Below are 18,686 nucleotides of genomic sequence, written 5' to 3' on the forward strand. Positions count from 1 at the left end.
TTTCCAAAGATAAAAATGCACCTTTTAAAATTAATTTATTTTATTTTTTTGCAAGGAGCCATGGGGTGCTAATTGCTCCTCTGCACTGCTTGGGGTAATTAATTTTTCATTATTTTTTCATTTGTTTGAAACCATTCGTTGAATTTGAACTGACCTAAATAAACACACAATATGCAAAACTGCAAATAAATTTATTCTCAGGAAGCCATAATCATGGCCACATTTTGACAGACAAGTATAATAATTGATATTAATGGGACCCATATTCAGACTTTTACTTCATAGGTCAGTATGGTTGCTTTAGGTTTTTCTCAGGTTTTCTGGAGCTGAGAGAAGGGCAGGATGCCGTTTTCTCAGTTTACATTGTTTAGGATTCTCTTTGGCAGTGGCTGATATATTCTGTAGCCTCAGTCAAAATCATATAAGCCACAACTGAAGAAATCCAGATGAGTTTAAAAATTTTTGTGTATATAATATGCTTGTGTATCAATTTTCCTAAACTTTATTATTTTCTGCCTTTTTGAATTATGGTTTAGATAAAAAATTAGAAAAAAACTATAAGAACAAAAATACATGTTATCATATAGTTTTATTAACTGAATGTCCAATAAAGTAGCAAGATGCATAATTTTCCCGGCTTGTATTCTAATGTACAGTTCTGGTTTCTTGTTACTCATGAGCACTATTTAGCTATTAGACTATCACCTCTAACTTCTTCCTTTTAAAAAAATCTTCTGGAAACTAAAGAGCAGTCATTTATCACTCAATCACGTAAGAAACAAAGAACATTTCTTTGATAAGTAGCATGCTGTAAATTTAAATTAGTGACAGTGGATTTTGTGAATAAATTAGTCATTGATAAAGTTACATTTTAATTAAGTCTAAAAGATCAGAAAGCATGTTAATGCACAAGCTAAATAAATCTTCATCAAATATGCAGACTGTGTCCTATACCTCTGGGATATAAAAGGTGCTTTTAAATTCATAACAAAAATATAACATTAAGGTTGCCTTTACTGATTACACATTTGTGTATGGTAGAATACACAGATGTGCAAAAACAGCCCTTCTCTTCCAAGAGAGCATTCTGAAGTGTCATTCACTACCCTCGGCTCATCAGTATTTACTATTATCTCAAATCGAGACCTCAGAGTCTCCGTGGCACAGCTCAGCAGATGAATTCTTCATCACTGAACACTTTTCAAGTGTTCTTTCATCCTCTGTTGTACGCACAAGTTCAGTCCTGACTGCCAAACTGGCCAGCAGTCTGGAAGAAGGAAATATTTAGTTCCTTTGGCTGCAGCCATGCAGGAGAATAAACTTGGACGGCAACAGTGGTTCATTTTTTGCCCCAGAGAAGGAAAGCATACATGAGGCTACCCTCTAGCACCTCTTTTCCTGCCTCAGAAGTTATGTTCCACATGACAGCGATAACTATGTATTTTCGTATGATATGATAGATAGCAAAGGTAAATCCTCACCTGTGGCACAATCAATATGATCATGTGTGACCACTGGTAACTTCCACTTGCACTCAGAGATTCTAATCTGCTATTGAAAATTAATTTCATCTTTAAATTACAAGACAACCTATCTGCAAAGATACATATACGTCTTGCACATACACCTTACCAGGAAATTTTGTGAGGTTATTTCTACAGAGAAAAGTGTCTACCCTCTTCTCCTAGTGCTGAGGTCCATGCTGAATTTGAAACTCATTATACTGCTGGTATTCTATTTTTCTTGCTGTGTAGTATATAATTCTATTCATTTCATGCATGGATAGCAGTAGAAAGCAGAGATAAAGTTTCAAGTCTCTTTACTTAACCCATACAAAATAATTTAAACACATTTTTCATCTTAGCATCCCCTTAGGGCTTAACGTATTGTGAGAAACACATCCTGATGTGAAATGAGCTTCAAGACAAATGGTCCTGGCTTTAGCTTGAAAGTCACCTCTGGAAAGAGTGCTTTTGTTTTCTTATCCATGACACTTTAAACTTCTTTTTCTCTCTCTCTCTTTTTTTTTTTTTTTTTTTTTTTTTTTAATTCTGACATGTTAAGATAAAATTGTTACACTAAAAATGTTGGACCAAGATGGTCCTTGTGGTCCCTTTCAGTCTGGTAGTCTATGATTTTGTGATAAAACCTGCCCTTTAAATAAACTGTGCACTTTTTTAGAAGTATAAGACCCCTTTCAGGACTGGTTTGTTTAGGCTTTTGTAGCCATCAAGGTCTCCTTTCTTTCAGCAAGGACTGCCTCAGCCCTCCCACCCACATGTTGCTGGCAGAGTTGCAGTTACCCAGGGCAATGACAAGCTTTTCTCCCCAGATTTGCACTTATCTGTCAGCACGTGCCCAGAGGCGAGTGCAAAGATCCTGCAGTCTCGTCCAGGTCTCCCAGAAATCATGGCCAGGGACAGGCAGGCCAGGTTTACCTTCCCTGAGCAAGCTTGCCCATGGAGCAGCTAGAGTAATTTGTCATGTCCGTGCTGTCTGGCATCATTGCATTCACCCAGCACTTGTAATCAAAGAGGGCATCAGGAAATAAAACACAACTAATAATCAGAAATCTCTTTAACATCCTGAAACGTGACTGAAATACCCAGTCTGATTTTCTAACGCACGGCTGTCCTTTATATCACAGTTGTTTTCCCTGGATCGTTATTTATTATATCAGGTGTTATTCGACGTAAGCAAAAGCATTGCCACTGAGTCCTCAGAAACAAATATATGTTCTCACAAGTCAAGAAAGGCAAGCTGTTTCCATGCAAAATATTACCACTACTAAATGAAGCAGCACATTAATTTTCATGTACTGCCATAAAATCGTACAGAAGTCTATTTTTATTTGTATTATGTTCTCATGTCTCCTAGAAATATTGGTTCAAAATAAAGTTTCATTTGCTCTTATAGTATGGAATAAGGCTTTTCTTCCCAATAAACTCAGGAAAAGCCAGTGGTACATCTTTCAATAAGTTAAACAAGAGTCTATTAAAGAAAATAGATCTCTCCCTCTCTGGCAAAGAGCTCCCATATGTGTGTTTATAAATTTCCTCAGCCAAATTCTTTCATCAGATACACACATGTGAGCCCCAGTCATGGCACATTTACATTCATGGAAATGCATCAAGCTCCCCAGTTCCCAAAAAACCTTATAAGAGTTTTGTACAGTTATGAGAACAGAAAATTACTCTAATGAGGAATCTACTTAATTGTGTTATTTAATTGGACTGTTTAAACTGCTAATAGTTTTGTAAGTATTATCTTCTAAGTTGTTTTTAGTGGGTAGTTCGCCCTTTTTGTTGTTGCTGGAGGAACTGAGTAATAATTAACTGACCTAATGTGTAATTATGCTGCTGAAAATAAGCTATGAGACATTTAATAAAGGGAGACTATTAACAGGATTTGAATTTATGACCTTCAAAATATGAAGCAAACACTTTATCCATGAGGTCACACAAGCTTTCACTATGGTCTGAGAATTTACGGTCACTAGATTAGCCACAGAAAGACTTTGCTCTTGTTCTTTGGATGCACTGGAAACACACTGAAAAACAGATTTGAATGGTATTAAAAGAAATGTAGCAGTGGAAAAATGTCTGAGAAAGCTTATTGCTCTTAAACATCCAGATCTATACATGTGTCATAGGCTGTGGAAGTCAAACCTGGCGTGCATTTTGAGTTTAGTAAAAAGAAAGCAAAGTCCATTCCTCTGTCTCTCTATGTGAACTTATAGCTATTAATTTTTTAGTAGTTTTATTACTAATGGCTCAAGTAGCAAAACAGCACCGTCATGGGCATCCTGCCATGGTCCAGATCAGGCTGAACTGTGTGGATAATATGTCAGTAGTTGGGGTATGCATGACATAATGAAAATTTGCAGTTGTATATGTGCAGACAGTCTCTCACATTTTGGGAGCTTGCCCACTCTGCCGCCACGACTGGTCTAAGGACGATGGAGATTGTGAACTTCGACACCCATAGCAAAGCCAAAGGCTTTGGAAGTTGCTGCCTATGGTAAGGTAGTAGATGTGACATCAAGCATGAAGTTTTGGGGTCTGAGAATTTTCCCCTTGGGTTCCCTACAAAGCACCAGCCCATAAATGCCCTTTCCTCAGCTACCATGAATCACAATGGCCATTAAGCTGCAAACTGTTGATGTCTCTGTCCTTTTTATGCCCTATTTACAGGACACAGTTTGAGATAAGAAAATTACTAAACGCTTTCACTCTCAAACAGCTACACAGTTTGTCCTGTGTTTTCTTTAGCCTTTAGGACACAAGATATTTTACTCATTGTCAGGGTTACGACAGCTTTGCTGCATTTTCTGTGAAATATTTGGTTATGTGAAACACCGCATTACAGACAGGAGCAGTACATTTTTTAAAAGTCAGTGCTCCAGCAGAGTCAACATAGGGAAAATGAGGCTGTTCTTACTTCGGGTTACCAGGAATCCAGGCAGTTTCATTGTGAGCTATCAGCTGCTTTATGCTTTTGACAGCGAAGCAGAGCACATTCGGTGCAACTACGATGTCAGCTTGGAGGATCTGAGGAAGAATTGCCATGCTTGTTTCTGAAATCAAATGTGTCTTTCTCCAAACTCGAGATGATTGCTTCTGACTGTTTGAGACTTCAAATATTTTGATGACTTGCATATTTGTACAGTGAGACCATGCACTTTAAATCTGTCATACAAGGAAATAATCTTAACAGCAAATGCCAAGAGAGCTGATAACTGTGAAAATATTTTAAAGCCAAGTGCAGGAAACGTCCCAGATACATCACCTAAGCTCTTTTGAATAATTAGTGACAAACATGGCACGGTGGCATGGCTGTAAAAGGCCAATATTTAGTTTGACTGTCCCTCATGGGCAAATGGCTCTGTGTGCTGTGATCAGCATCGCATTTCAGAAACCATTTGAGTGGTGGGCTGGAACAGAGGGACAAAGAATAAGTATTCACTAACTATCTTTAATTAAAAACAATAGAAACCACATCATTAGATTTTTATGATATACCTGAGTAATAATAGTTCTTGATTTCTTGCTGATTTTCAGGGCAGAAAAACCGGCGTGCAAACAAATTTGCAAGCTCTGACTTCTAAAACAAGCAAAACCATTTTTCAGCTGTAAGACAGAGGAATGGTCTGCATTGTCAAATACAGGTCCAGTTCAGGCAAGGTTGGTGACCTCAGTCAAATATTTATTAAAGGGGAAAGAAGTATTTGTAGTGACTTGTTTATTCTAGCTCTTGCTCACACTGATAGGATTTCCTCCTCTGGGTTATCACGCTGAAACCTTCCTTGTGACTAATTTTGTCTTTTGGAAATATTTCCAGTCCACATCCAACTTTTCCTGCTTTTCAGCAGCAGAAAAACAAGTGGCCCATTTCACCGGTGGGTTATGTGGCTTTTGCAGCCCCCAGACCATTGTGGGCAGGCGGAGGGTTTGGAGGGGTAGCTCATAGCAAAATGAGAAGGACTTCTCTGGGGAAGGTGCACTGCACCCGCAGCTTGTGGCCAATCTACAGTCTCAGAGGGTGGCTGCAAATTCAGTTCAGTAATCTTTGAACCATCATGCATGCTGAAGATGAAACAGCTAACTACTTTTATCAGTCTCATTTGTCTCCTGAGCTATGCTGTGGAACTAATTGCAAAATTACATGCAATAAAAAAAAAATCTTGTGTTTCAGCTTTATTACAGATACATTATTGCCTGTGTAATGTGAAAAGGATGCAATAAAAATTACGTTCAGATTTGGCAACATTTTCTCCATGCAAGATTAGAAGCAATTTTTAATATACTTGCCACTGATGAGATAACACTTAATACTTTTATAGCACTTTCACCTCTGGATCTGAAAGTACTGTGCAAAAGAGGGCAAGTACAGTTATTTCTGCAATTATAAGAAGAGATTAAGAGGCAGACAACCTGTGAAACATGCCCAGTATGGTGATATAAATTAGTGACAAGCTTGGTGGAGATGTTTGCCTTTACTGGCTTTTCAGTACTACAGTTAATCAGTCACTTGTAACAATAGTAATGATAAATGGAAATGAAAGCATTTTAAATTGATTTTACCTATATAAATTAAGCATGACTTTCATTAAAAGAAATAGCTTTGGCTTTTAGACAACACAATTCCTCACACACCAGTATAAACTGAAGAGAATTAGTCCCTTTTTAACAGACTTTATCAATCACTTAAAAAGTTTCAGTGACTAGTATGTTCTTCTCAAGTACTGAAATATTGTCAGAGATCTCACTAACCTCCTGTTCTTTTCAGCACAGTAATTTCAACAGAGCACTGATTAGTTTTTTCTGTCTCTTCTGACCAGTTTTAGTCACAGAGCAATAGCAAACATAGTTCCCTGTTCGTTGCGGGGGGACAAAAATATTTGGCTCTATGTAAAGTTTACATATGGCATGTTTTCACCATATATCTTATAATTTTAATTGGAATGTTTATTTTAACAATTAAACCGCTATCCAATAGAAGTTGATGTTGTGTTTACTGGAACCTATTCCAAAAATATCGGAATACATTTATAGCCAACCCTCATTTAAAATAAAACTATAATTTTCTTCTTCATGGGTTTCTTTCTCCTAACCAGAGTTCAGTGAATAATTCATCAAAAATTTCTTTATAAACACTGTTTTACTTTTTATTAACTGCTAGCAATCCAATTTAGTAATTATTTATTTATTTTTAATGGCATAAAAAGCAATTTAATGAAAGTATGCCAGCAGGTCACTGTGCACGACCCGTGTTCTGTTGGGGAATTATTCAAACTAGATTATTTTCTTCCTGTTACTGGCAAGAGACAGAATTTGGAGCCTCACCTCGTGTGAAGTCAGGGTTTGTTCACCCACTGGTTCAGCACCAGCAACCGCTGCTGGGATGCCCAGGCAGCCCAGGGTATGAGACACCAGCTGACATCTGTGCCAGAGGGCACATATTCTGCTGTATACACTCGTATGCCTTCATAAGAGCACACATTCCTATGAGCGAGCAGACTGAGTCTATGTCAGTATTTAAATCATATTTTCATAACCACTCTCTTTTACCTTTTTTCAAGAGATCTTTTTCTTCTCATTGTAGGAAACTCTTATTTAATGTATCAGAGAATCAGTTTTGCTCAAATACTCAAAATTGCTAATTTTACCCAAGTACTCACACAACCAGTCTCCTTGACCTGTCAGTTAAAAGTCCAGGAGGGACCACAGTGACCATGGTGTCTGACCTCCCAAATAATGCTGAGCTCAGGACTCCCCAGGGGGATTGCAAGGTCAGGATCAGATCATGGGAAGTGTCTTTGTTGATATGTAGAGCCATAAAGGACATTGGGGAATATGAAGCAGTTCCTGATACTTAGAGTCAGTCAGATTTTAATCAAGACCCAAGTCAACATAATTTTTTTGGCATCTGCCATGGCACCCCAGCTGTTTGCTGGCATAACCCTTGTCAGCAGAAGGGATGCTGGCAGTGATCTGTGCAATGTCACAGCAAGCCACCGCAGTGTCCCTCTCCAGGCAGCTTCCACCCAGGAATATAACCATGGTGTTAAGGCTTGATGGTAGCAGTGCTGCACCCACTCACAGCAGCAAACACCCCTTCACCTTGGGTTGGAAATAGTGGGGACCAGCTTCTTTGCACACCCTGGAGGAAGGATGTCTGAGGACAAAACTTTCCTCGGCTGTGTCTCTTCTGACCAGTTTTAGTCACAGAGTCATAGAGACCTGTGTGGTGGGGAAATGTGGGATGCCATCACATTTTTGCCCCCAGTGCAGCATTTCTTTCATATATAGGGTGAGTTTTCCCAGAGGAGTCTTGATAGACTGCATGTATACCATGGCAGTCTGAGCACTATGCAGTCCTGACAACGGACACAGATGTGAATTCCTCTTTTCTCTAATTCAATTTTCTTTCAGTCCTGCTTACATCCCCCATACAGTGACTTCTTTCCATGGGTATTCAACAATTCAGTTTTACTGAGGAATTGTTCACGGAAAATTATGGAATCCAGGGATCAGGATGGAAAACTCTAGGATTACACAAGAGAGATCTCACAGTGGGTGCTTTATGCCTGAGATGAGGCAGCAGCTTGGCCCACACAATTGCTCCTCAGTAGAAGAAACAGCAATGGCAACATGCTAAGAATAAGCAGTAGCAATATGGGATTATTGCAATATTGCATTATATATGAATATTATATTACACTGTAATTTTCTTTCTAATATCAATCTGTGGTGGCTCCACTGGCTTCCAAGGAGGTTTAACTACTGTCATTTTCAAACATGAGAGGGAAGGTAAAGCTTGGATTATAACCCACTGCTCATCCATCAAAGACAATCTCAGCTAGTTTCTCAAGTGACAGCACAGAAACATCCAGAATGTAATAAAGCACTTTGTAAATAGCATTATTCTGAGTAAGGTTTTCTATACTATCATGAAAATTGAGTTTACAAGTAGTCTAGCCAGGTAGTCTTCTTCAGGTGAACAGCTGAGCTTTTAGTGGCCACGGAAATGAGTGCTCTGGTACTAGCCAGGAGCTATAGGATGGAGGGCCAAGGCTAGTAAGTCTAAGGGATCTTCTGTCTGAAGTACATTCTATACAAACTATATCCCATGATGGAAACAGGACTTTTTACATACTATGCTGTTTTAAAATGTATATCAAAAATGATTAAACAACCCAGTAGACAACAGGAAGATAGCATGCTTCAAAATAAATTTTCTGATATGCCTTCATTCTAGCTCTCAAACAACTGCCCATCCTCAGCTAACCTATTAGAGGCAAAGTTTCTGCACATCAAAGTATCCAGAATGCATCTTGTTCATTCAAACAAGAGATATAAACCAAACAAGCAAATCTCCTATTGTAACAATAATTACCTTGTAAGACATAGACAAATGTGGAGGTTGATACTCCTTTCCCAGGTCTGAACATAAAACCAGCAAGTTTCAAAACTGGATGCAAGTGGAGAAAAATTGGTGAGAATTTAGTTTGACAGGTATATGCCAGACCATTCCTGTAATGAAAGATAGTGTGTGTCTGTGATATTTCCCCTCGTGCCAGATGACCCCTCAGCCTGTGGCCCCATCCCTGCGCTGCCTCCAGTGTCCTTAGGCCACCACGCTCCAGCACGGCTCCACCGGACACTCGTTCCTCACTCCTGCAAAGGACACTTCTGTTAGCTTGGCTTTTAGGGAAAAGAAGCGACAGTATTTTCTTTTGTCGTGGGCAGCTTATGGGTTCAAAATGTTTCTTTGAATACTGCAAAGAAAAAATTAGGAATATTTTTGGCTAGCCCCTTAATGCCATGATTATGTGTTTTAGTAATCTGTGGGGGACATAAACCCTTTACAAATGAGAATGTAGTAGACAAAAATACTTTCGATTATATTTTGTAATTCAGAGATGCAGACATAACTCTCGGCTTTAAGACAAAGAAAGAAAACACAAAAAAATGTATTGAATGCGTCATACAGATTCATCATGTATGTTAAAGTGCTGCTTCTAATAACACTTGCTAGTGTATTTTGAACAGACACCAGTTCCAGTAAATAAACAGGGAATGTGATGCTTGTTCCCAGCAGTTTGCCCAGTGCTGGAGACCTGCAGAGGCTCCAGACCTTGGGAGTCTTGGCCAGGGCTGCTTTTGCTTCTCAGCAACATCTTTTCACTTAATCCCCCTGATTTGGGGGTTTCAGCTTTAATCGCAAAGTATCATTCACATTTCAGTGTTGTTTACAGCTAAGAGGGACAGGAGGATTCTGGAGCTGATTTAATCTAAACACAGAGAGCTCAAGGCTGTCCAGACCTATAAAAGGAAATAAATAAACTCCTTTGAAGATCGGAATTGTAACAAGAACATTCTTGTTTGGTCTTAATTTAGCTTCAGGGAAATGAAATCCATGTTGTAAGAGGTAGTTGTGCTGTATGCGTGTTTGTTCCTAATTAACTAGAAAAACTTTACGTGTGCAATGAAGAAAAGAAAATCTTGGTACTACTAAGACTCTGTTTCTTATGTGATTTGTTTTGGTTTATTTCACAGTAGCATTTATGAGATTGTGTTCATGAAATGAAGTACCAGAACAATTTTTAAAAACTTAATGGAAATAAAATGTGCATGGAAAAAATAAATTATTGTACAGTTATGTAAATGTCCATGCAGTTATTTAAAGAATATTAAAAATATAAAGTACATGTAGGTGAAAAATATAGCACAAGATAAGGAACAAGCTTGGGGATGAGCTTTCAGATTTAAGCTGATGTATCAAGAGAAGGTGATAGTTCAGAATGAAAATAAAGACTTATTTTCAGTGTTTAAGGAAAAATAAATAATTGACACCTTTCATGTGAATAACTGAGAAGCAGGAGTAACAAAGTACAGGGAATTCCCAGCTAGGGAGCCAGATCCTCATTTTGCTCACAGTTATCACACCTCTAAAGCAATCCTACCAGCTGAGCATCTTCCTCACTGTGCAGACATAATCAAAATAATGCTTAAACTTCCCATGTTTTTCTTTTAGGCACTATTGACTTTGGGAGAAGCTGAGGAAAATGCTGAGTTTTGCTTTTCTAGCTGTGTTGGAACAGTATACATAATTTTTCTCTATAGCAAATGTGCCCTGCAAGGCAGGTGATCAAAGAGGCTGGCCATTGCTACCAGCAATAACCGGTAGTTTCTGTAGCAGCAAAGGAATGACTGCACAGGAGACGTGAGGAATGCCACAGAGTCACAGGTCAGGCTTTAATGGCTAGCACAGCCCAGAGTGGGATTCCTGTGATTCCTTCTTCGTGATAATTTTGTCTGATAAAAAGGGAATTGAGTGGGCATGCTCAGAGATATGCTAGGCACCCTTTTTTAAAGTTAAAGCTTAAATATCATAGAGAGAGTTGCAAATCAGTGGATTCAGTCACAGAAAGCAAGATATAGTCAAATCATAACGTAAAAAAATCCATACAGAGGATGTGTGGAAAGGCTTGAGTTATATATGTATATACACACACACACTAACAAAAATAAATAAATAGCTCTAGACGGTAGTTTTATTGTAATTACATTACTAGCACAATATTTTCATTATATAAACCCTGTTGGTGTTAAAATATACATTATGTTGCAGTGTCCCCTGAATAATAGTAAATGACTGATCATTATTTATTTAAATCATCTTTCCAGGCCATTTTCTTTTGAAGTAGCAACGCTGGATTTCAAAACAAAACATTAAACATTAAATACAGTCAGGTGGACAGATCAAAACACAAAGCCTGGATGCATCTCAAAATCCTAGTCCAGAATGTTTCACACAAAATTTTGTTGTGAGCAAAAAAGGTAACTACTGATTTATAAGGAGTTAAGACCTGATTGTTAGCCCAGTTAATGTTTTAGCAATCTAGCTGATTTATTACTTGTTTAGTCAAAATGCCAGGCTAGTACAACACAAGTGGCCTCTGAATAGCAGTGGCAAAACTTTCTGACTTGGACTGCTAATGCCAAGACATATCTCTAGGAGATATGATTTACAACTTTTAAACAAGGGAGCCACAGGGGGAAGAAATGTATTTGTGCTAAGAACATTGTCATCTGGCAAGAGCTTCAGTCACAACTGTTGGTTGTCTTTACTGTGCAATGAGATTTTCTTCCTTTCAGACAACTGTATTTCATTAGTGACTTAAAAAAAAAAAAAGGAAAAAAAAATGGTATTTGCATTCCTAAATAACTTCTAAGAAACTGTTGTGAAAAGTTAGTAGTGACTGTATCTGCAGATCCCTGTACCATTGGCAGACAAGTAAGTTAATAAGAAGAGAAGTTGATATCGGATCTCAATTTCCCAGCTTATCAGATAGCTGGGTACGGACGGATCTTATCAAAGAGTTGGTGACCTAAGAAAATAACTCTTCTTTCTAGTGTGGATCAGGCAGAAAGACTCAATTAAAAAGGACCTTCTCCGTTTCCCCACTTAATATGATGGCCCTGGCTTGAAGTATTTTAGAAAGTGAAAAATAAAACAAAAAGTAACTGTGCTTAATATCTTAGAACAGCGATGCAAAAATGTTTTAAAATGTGATGAAATAGTGGTACTATGGGCTTGGGGTGGCTATTTTATAGCAACAGTGTTCTTTACAGTATGTGATAAGGACATTTCCGGTACTCATACTTGATGCTTGACAAGAAATCTAATATTTGACTTGATTATACTGCTCTTGGAAAAAAGTCTTCAATACAAAACTGAATCTAATCCTGATGAGTCTTTTGGATACTGAAGGTATCTCTGAGTGAAACATTATACCTTCTGTTGTGCGGACCCATAAATGGGTCCATGATGGATCTTCTGATGAAGAGTGTCCTTTAGAAAGGAGGAAGACAACGAGGCTGATTTTGTCTGCTATTAAGTTTTTATATCACTATAAGCCTACAGAAAATTTATCCCTCTTGCATATTTATGTATGTAAGAGCACAGCCAGCCATAAGTGGGGGGTTGTATTTTAGTACAAAACTTGTGCTGGAATACATGGGTTGAATATGGTATAGAAAATACTTTCATTCATTGTCTGAAATGTTTGTATTTCCTGGAAATAAAAATTCTAATGGCAAAATGCAGTCACTTCGTCTTATTTTTCCCAGTTGCCAGTGGGAATAGTGCTACATAACAGATGTCAATACTTCAATAAATTTTGGGTTATGTCATTCAAATAATTTAAAACACACAGCATGTAGTACATTGAGGTAGACACTGCCAGCAGCTCAGAAGTGGCAAACTTCATGCATGAGTCTAAACCATTTGACAGTATTAAATGGGATCAGAAGCAGCTGGTGTGGAAAGAAAAGTGGGGTTTGTTGTTCTTTGTTTAAATACCTGCTTGGTAAAGTCCTACTCATTAGAAACTGATGGTAGTTTTCAGCGATTCTTAACTCAATGCTTCAGCGATGGCCAAAAAACCCATAGACAAATCCAGTCAAGCATCAAGAGAATTGCACTTTGAAGACGTTTTCTTACAGACTCTGTTGGGCTATGAACACTGCCAATGCCAGTAGAAACAAAAGCGGAACCCCCCCTCTTATGATTCAGAGCCTGGTGGCTGCATGTCTCCCTGCTTATGTGGCCCTTAGATGCCCCTTTTATGTTTTACTAATGGGAACATTGAGATGCAAAGTACTAGACCAGCACAAAAAAATACAATACGATAAAATAAAAAACCCACAGACCAAATCAATGGACATAATGGATAATTTTTACAGCTTTCTGAAAGGCTTTAGAAATGTAGGTTTAATTTTGTGGTCAGTTGTGTGGAAAGCTGATGAAACAGAAACAGAGTACATCAGTCAAGTACTAGATCAATCGCAGCTCAGCTTCCCCCCCCCCACAACAGGACTGTGGAAACCCCTCGCGCCAAACAAGCCGAAAACTAAGGACAACAATAAACAGAAGGAAACTGGGATTCAGTCCCAGGAAGAAGATGTCTACATTTGAGAAGGGAAGAAAAAGAAATTTTACAGAAGGTTGTGACACAACCATCTTAGGATGTAAATGTGCTGGCAAGCATAGCGCATGACATGTGAAGAATGAGAATTACTCAGATGAAATCAAGCTAACTGCAGCGACAAAAAAAGGGAGCATGAGCTTTGTCTGAACAACTCAGTCATGCGAAGCCTTCAGGAGGAGAATTGGTTTTGCTAGTACTACCAGGCACATAGGAAAGGCAAGTTTTAATCTCTCAATCAATGACTTGGTAAAATTATTCCCTATGCTGCCTTGAATTCCAGAGCTCAAATGAATATGCCTTGTAATTTTTTTTATTTTATTTTTTCAAATTGAACGCGAGAGCCCTTCATCCTGCCTTCCTTGTTCATGGACACCACTGCACCGGGCTCTGCAAGCTGCATGAGAAAAGGTGGAAAAACCTGACCCCTGAAGTGAAATAAATGATAGCTTTAAATGCTAAAAACCCAGCTCATTGCTGCCAGCTCCTCCACCACCACATTCACAGCCCATTACCAAACTCAGTAGAAAGTAAACCAAGCCTCTTGTAGGTCAAATGAACATATATTTGAGCCTTGTGTTTTTTATCCATGATAGCTCAGATACATGTGTCAAGAGATAAAGAAGCAAAGCCAGGGATTTAAGTGGCATGTAGCAATGGAACAGAAAAAATTTGCAGCTCCTATCAACAATTTTCATCTGCAACTGCTTGAGGAAGTAGCTGGCTTCAAAACAAATTAGTGGAGGTTTAGGCGGCTGTATTTCAATTCATTTCAGGAGGAAATGGGAGGATAGAAGGAGAGGTCTCATTATACTTTGGACAAAATAAAAGGCAAGCTGTGAACTTGCTATATTTCTGTTCTGAGGTTAAAAAGGGTGCAAAGGAAATTTAAAGATCAAGCCCTTTAAGATTTGAAATGCTGTCTTCTGTGAAGTGGTCTTCACCTAGAGTTATGTGCTAAGAGACTGCTGGCAAATGAAGAAAGAGATTTGTTCCTGCCACAAAAATTTATGTTGGAAGGAGGGAAGGGGGGTGTCTGAGACACTCAATTAAACATAAAATTAAAAAAAATAAAATAAATTGGAGCCAATGTACAAAGAGACATGAAAAGTGAGTTGCTAGAGGAAAAAAAAAAAAGTAGAATTAAATAATAGACACAGCATTTATTTGTACAGATCAAAAGTCACATACCTCAGAAATGCAAATGGTATTGGTTTATTAGATAACTGAAATTAGGCACTGAAGGGGAAGCAAAGCTGCTTCTTTAAGATATACTTTGGATCAATTGATCAAGCAGTGCAATCATTCTGCTTTTGTTTTCAGAAAAGATTAGACATCAGACTACAAAACAAATGAAAGGCTAACTATACTACTCATTACCCTTGCTGGAGAATTTACAGCCAACGTAGTAGCTTTTTACGGCAGTGCGAAAATGTTATTATCCACAGAATTTGTTACAGCGGGAAACCCTTTCAAGCGGTCTGTCTTTCCCCTTGTTTTTTAATTATAGGGTAGTGTATGAACTTTGCCATCCTATTAACTAAGTGTCATCTTTTCTATAAAAACAAGTGACATTATTTACAATTCAAAGTCCTTTTTGAAGGACAGTAGTCTCCTTGGCTTGAAAAGAATGCATTCAGAGCTTTTCCAAACTGAAGTTTTATATGAAATAATTCCTCACAGCTGTGCTGGGACATCCAGCACCGAGCAACTGGCTGCGACGGGAAGATCAGCCGCAGGGACAGAGAAGCTGCAAACCCCAGAGCAGTCCCCTGTCAGAGACAAGCCCAGGCGGGGTCACAGGGGCAGATCTCATGCGGTGCCTAAGGATGGAGGTCAGCTGGCCAGGCCAGCCAAAGGTTTGTGCTCCTGAGACAAGTAAAGGCACAGTGGTACCTGGTCAGGACCCCTGGATCGATGCTCAAATGAATCTCCCTTTGCAGGCTGCATCCCTGAGTTTGAATACCCCATCTGTCTGCAGACCGATTTTAAACAAAACTAACAAAGAGGTTTTGCTGAAATAACCTATTTAAAGGATAGGTGACACTAAACCAAACCTCCTCACCCGAATGAGTTGGGAGGACAGGCAGGTATAGTACCAGCAGGGATACTGGGCTCTGCACTATAAAATGGGCCATGGCTCTCCACCTGGTGGACCTTGGCTCTCAACCACTGTTTCAGGTCTGCTGCTGTTCAAAGACAGCTATAACCATGCTGGGTCTTCTTGTCAACTATCTTTGCCTTGTTCAGAGATGCCCCCTTCTTGCTGAAGACCAAGAGCATTAGTGGAGCCACACAAGAGTCTTTCCAGGCTGCCACCTCTTCCAGTTGGCAAGTGGAAGGTTTTAATTTCCAGGACACTTAATTTTAACAACCATTATGTTGGTTTGTACAGCAGAAAAAAGACATTCAGTGGATAACATTTTTGTCTATTTAGGAATCTTTCTTGTCTTTTAGCTTATTTAGTACTTTAAAACTTTCAGGGATATCATCCTTTAGTGTAAATCCTTTTAAATTAAGGGAGCAGGAGTAATAATAATTGCATTTCGTAGCAGAAGAAACGATATTGCTGAGAAGAGGTATGTCTCACAAAAGAATTCTAAGATGAAAAAGAAGGCTTAAATTTTTGGAGCCAGTGAGCAGTATCTCACTAGTTGTCCCACCAACGCTCTGCTCAGTATCATGTAGGTATTGGAGGGCATAGCAGCCTATTGTACCTAACAGCCTCTGTTATTAAAAATCTAGTTGTCTCTTATCTGCTTTTCAGCAGAGGTTTTATTTATAACCATAAAACCAGATGGTATGGCAGCTGCTGGGAACGTGCCAGTGAGATGGGAGAAGACCGCTCTCTGCTGGGACAGGGAGTGGGACCCTGGTCAGGTCTTGTCCCATCCGCAGGACACACACTGCTTGTGCAGTTCCATGACAAAGTACATACCCTAGCATGCCAGCAGCCTTGGGCCCTTGCTCAGCACGGGACTTAGTGTCTCCCTGGTGAGGCATTGGGCTGTTTGATTTCCCTTTGCTTCCAAATCAAGAGAAAAAAAAAACCAAAACACTAAACTAAAAACAAACAAACAAATGAACAAAACCCCAAATTTACAGACACTCATGGCTGCTGTTTGAAGCCTCATCACTCTTTTGCTTATACTTGTATTGACAGAAGTAGAAATAAAAGCAGCTGCTCCCTGCTATATTTCAGCCATCAAATAGGAAAACCTAAGAGGACAGCATGTACTGGGAAAGGTTAAGGACAGAGGAGGGAAAAAATGAAACTAATTAATCAAGTGAGGAGAGGAAAGGAAAAAAAAAAAAGAGAAGATGGAAAAGCCAAACCAAGAAGGAAAAAAATTATTTGCAAAAACCTGACTGTCCTGAAAATCAAGTGGAATTACTTTCTTGTCAGCGTGTGCTTGTTAGACCAATGCAATTTTCTGCAGGTAAATGAAGCTACTCACAACTTCATACATGTAGACAACACTAAGGAAACTACAGCTTTCCCATATACAAATCTATGTCAAATTACAGATTATAAAATGGCAGAAACACGAACCAACTAATCAGCTACATGAGACAAGAGACTAGAGAAATTATTGAGTTAAAAGATAGTTAGATCTGTAATAAAGTTTATGCGTCTCCACCTTTTCTCTCTGAGCCTTTAAGATCAGCTCTTTGCAGTAATGACCAACTCTGTGATTCTGCCTGTATTTGCTAAGGAACTACATAGAATTTCTGCTCCGTGAATCAATAATTGAGTAATACTATAACACAAATAATAAATACTGTTTTCACATATAGAAGCAATATTTGATATTTAAATGAAAAGCCAGAAAAATGGAGACTTACATTAGATTAAAAGCTCCATCTTGTTCCGCGAGCAGCATTTTGATTGGGTAGGTATGTTGTTTTCCATTTTTTTCTCTCTTCTTGCCGGACTAGACTTTTTACAAACACTTGCCAAAGTGAACTACCACTTGAGATCAAGAGTTATGAACCTGAAAGACCACATATTCAAGTGTATCAGTATTTCTTAATTCATCTACCCAAGAGATATTCCCTTTTCATTTTCTTCTTTTTTTCTCCCCAGCAGACAAAGTCTGGGTTCCTTGAAGGTGCTTGAAGTGACCGTGGACTGTTTGATGAAAGGCACTGCAAATTTATAAAGAGGGAATCTCCCTCAGTATAAGGGGTAGACAGAAGGTTGAGGCTGAGTAAAGAGGTATATGAAATGGATCCCCTGAAATGACTTCTCTAAAAATCAATGGGCATTTAGGGTTAGTAAAATGGTTTTCCAGGCACAGTTTTTTACCTTTTCCTAATCTGCATATGCCTTGTGACTTAGTAGAAAAACCTTTGCAGAGTGTCCTATTTGCCTAATGTTGTCAGATAGCCTTCAAATGAGAAGCAAGGAGCTTCATAATTTAGCGACACTTAGAGGTGATTTCTGCAGGCAGAACCAGTTTTAGGGCCTGCGAAATGGGAGCGTGAGATTGTTTCTATCACAGAGAAGAGGGCAGGCAATGGGGAACCACCTCTGCCATGTGTACTGGCAGCCCGTGTCCCCAGCTGCAGCTCCTTGACTCAATTCTGCCTCACAGCTGGGGTCAGTGCAGCACTCAGAGTGCAAGATGGGAACAGCTGAAGATGGTGGCACTTCTAATTGAATTTTGAAATGCTTCCCACCTTGCACAAATACCAGCTAAAGAACACAAAATTTCCAAATGAATGCAAAAGTGCATTTCCTTTATTTCTTGACACTCCATCCCTGCTCCCAATAACTACTTTGCTGCCTGGTGGGGAAGCTGTGCTGACTAAAGAGCTTCTGTATGACCACAAAGCCACTTCAAAGTTCAAGAAAGAAGAAAGACTGTGTATCAAGCTGACAAAGTTCCTGTAATGAAGGGTGTTCATCCTGTCTATCCTGGGGTTAATGACTCAGACAGGGCTAGCTGTACTAAGGTATTGCAACAGCTCTGAAAGGAACTGCCACCAGCAGCTGACCCACAAAGGGCTGCCACAGACATCAGCCCAGTTCTCGCCTGTCTGAATGCTGTTCCCTTGGACAAAGAGACGTGGGTTTTTTTTGTTTGTTTGTTTTATTTTTAGATAAAAATGTCAAATTCACACAGCGGAGAGCAAGGCTGAGCTAAAAAGCAGGTAGCAGTGACAGCAAGTGTGTACCCAGGTGGCA

General features: G+C 39.0%; 1 long non-coding RNA gene across 3 annotated transcripts in view; it reads right to left on the bottom strand.

Annotated features, from left to right (window-relative positions):
* The window catches only part of LOC110361280 (uncharacterized), a 45,671-nt gene extending 27,686 nt beyond the window's left edge, over positions 1 to 17,985 (bottom strand). For 2 of the 3 annotated variants that reach the window (XR_010472429.1, XR_002417774.2), the window contains exons 1-2: positions 17,805 to 17,985; positions 17,342 to 17,490 (exon numbers count right to left, since the gene is read on the bottom strand). This is a non-coding gene — a long non-coding RNA (uncharacterized LOC110361280). The other variant, XR_010472428.1, reaches the window with a different exon arrangement.
* Between the last annotated feature and the right edge of the window lie 701 nt (positions 17,986 to 18,686).

The sequence above is a fragment of the Columba livia genome, chromosome 4 (genome assembly GCF_036013475.1).
Source record: "Columba livia isolate bColLiv1 breed racing homer chromosome 4, bColLiv1.pat.W.v2, whole genome shotgun sequence".
Classification (NCBI taxonomy): Eukaryota; Metazoa; Chordata; class Aves; order Columbiformes; family Columbidae; genus Columba; species Columba livia.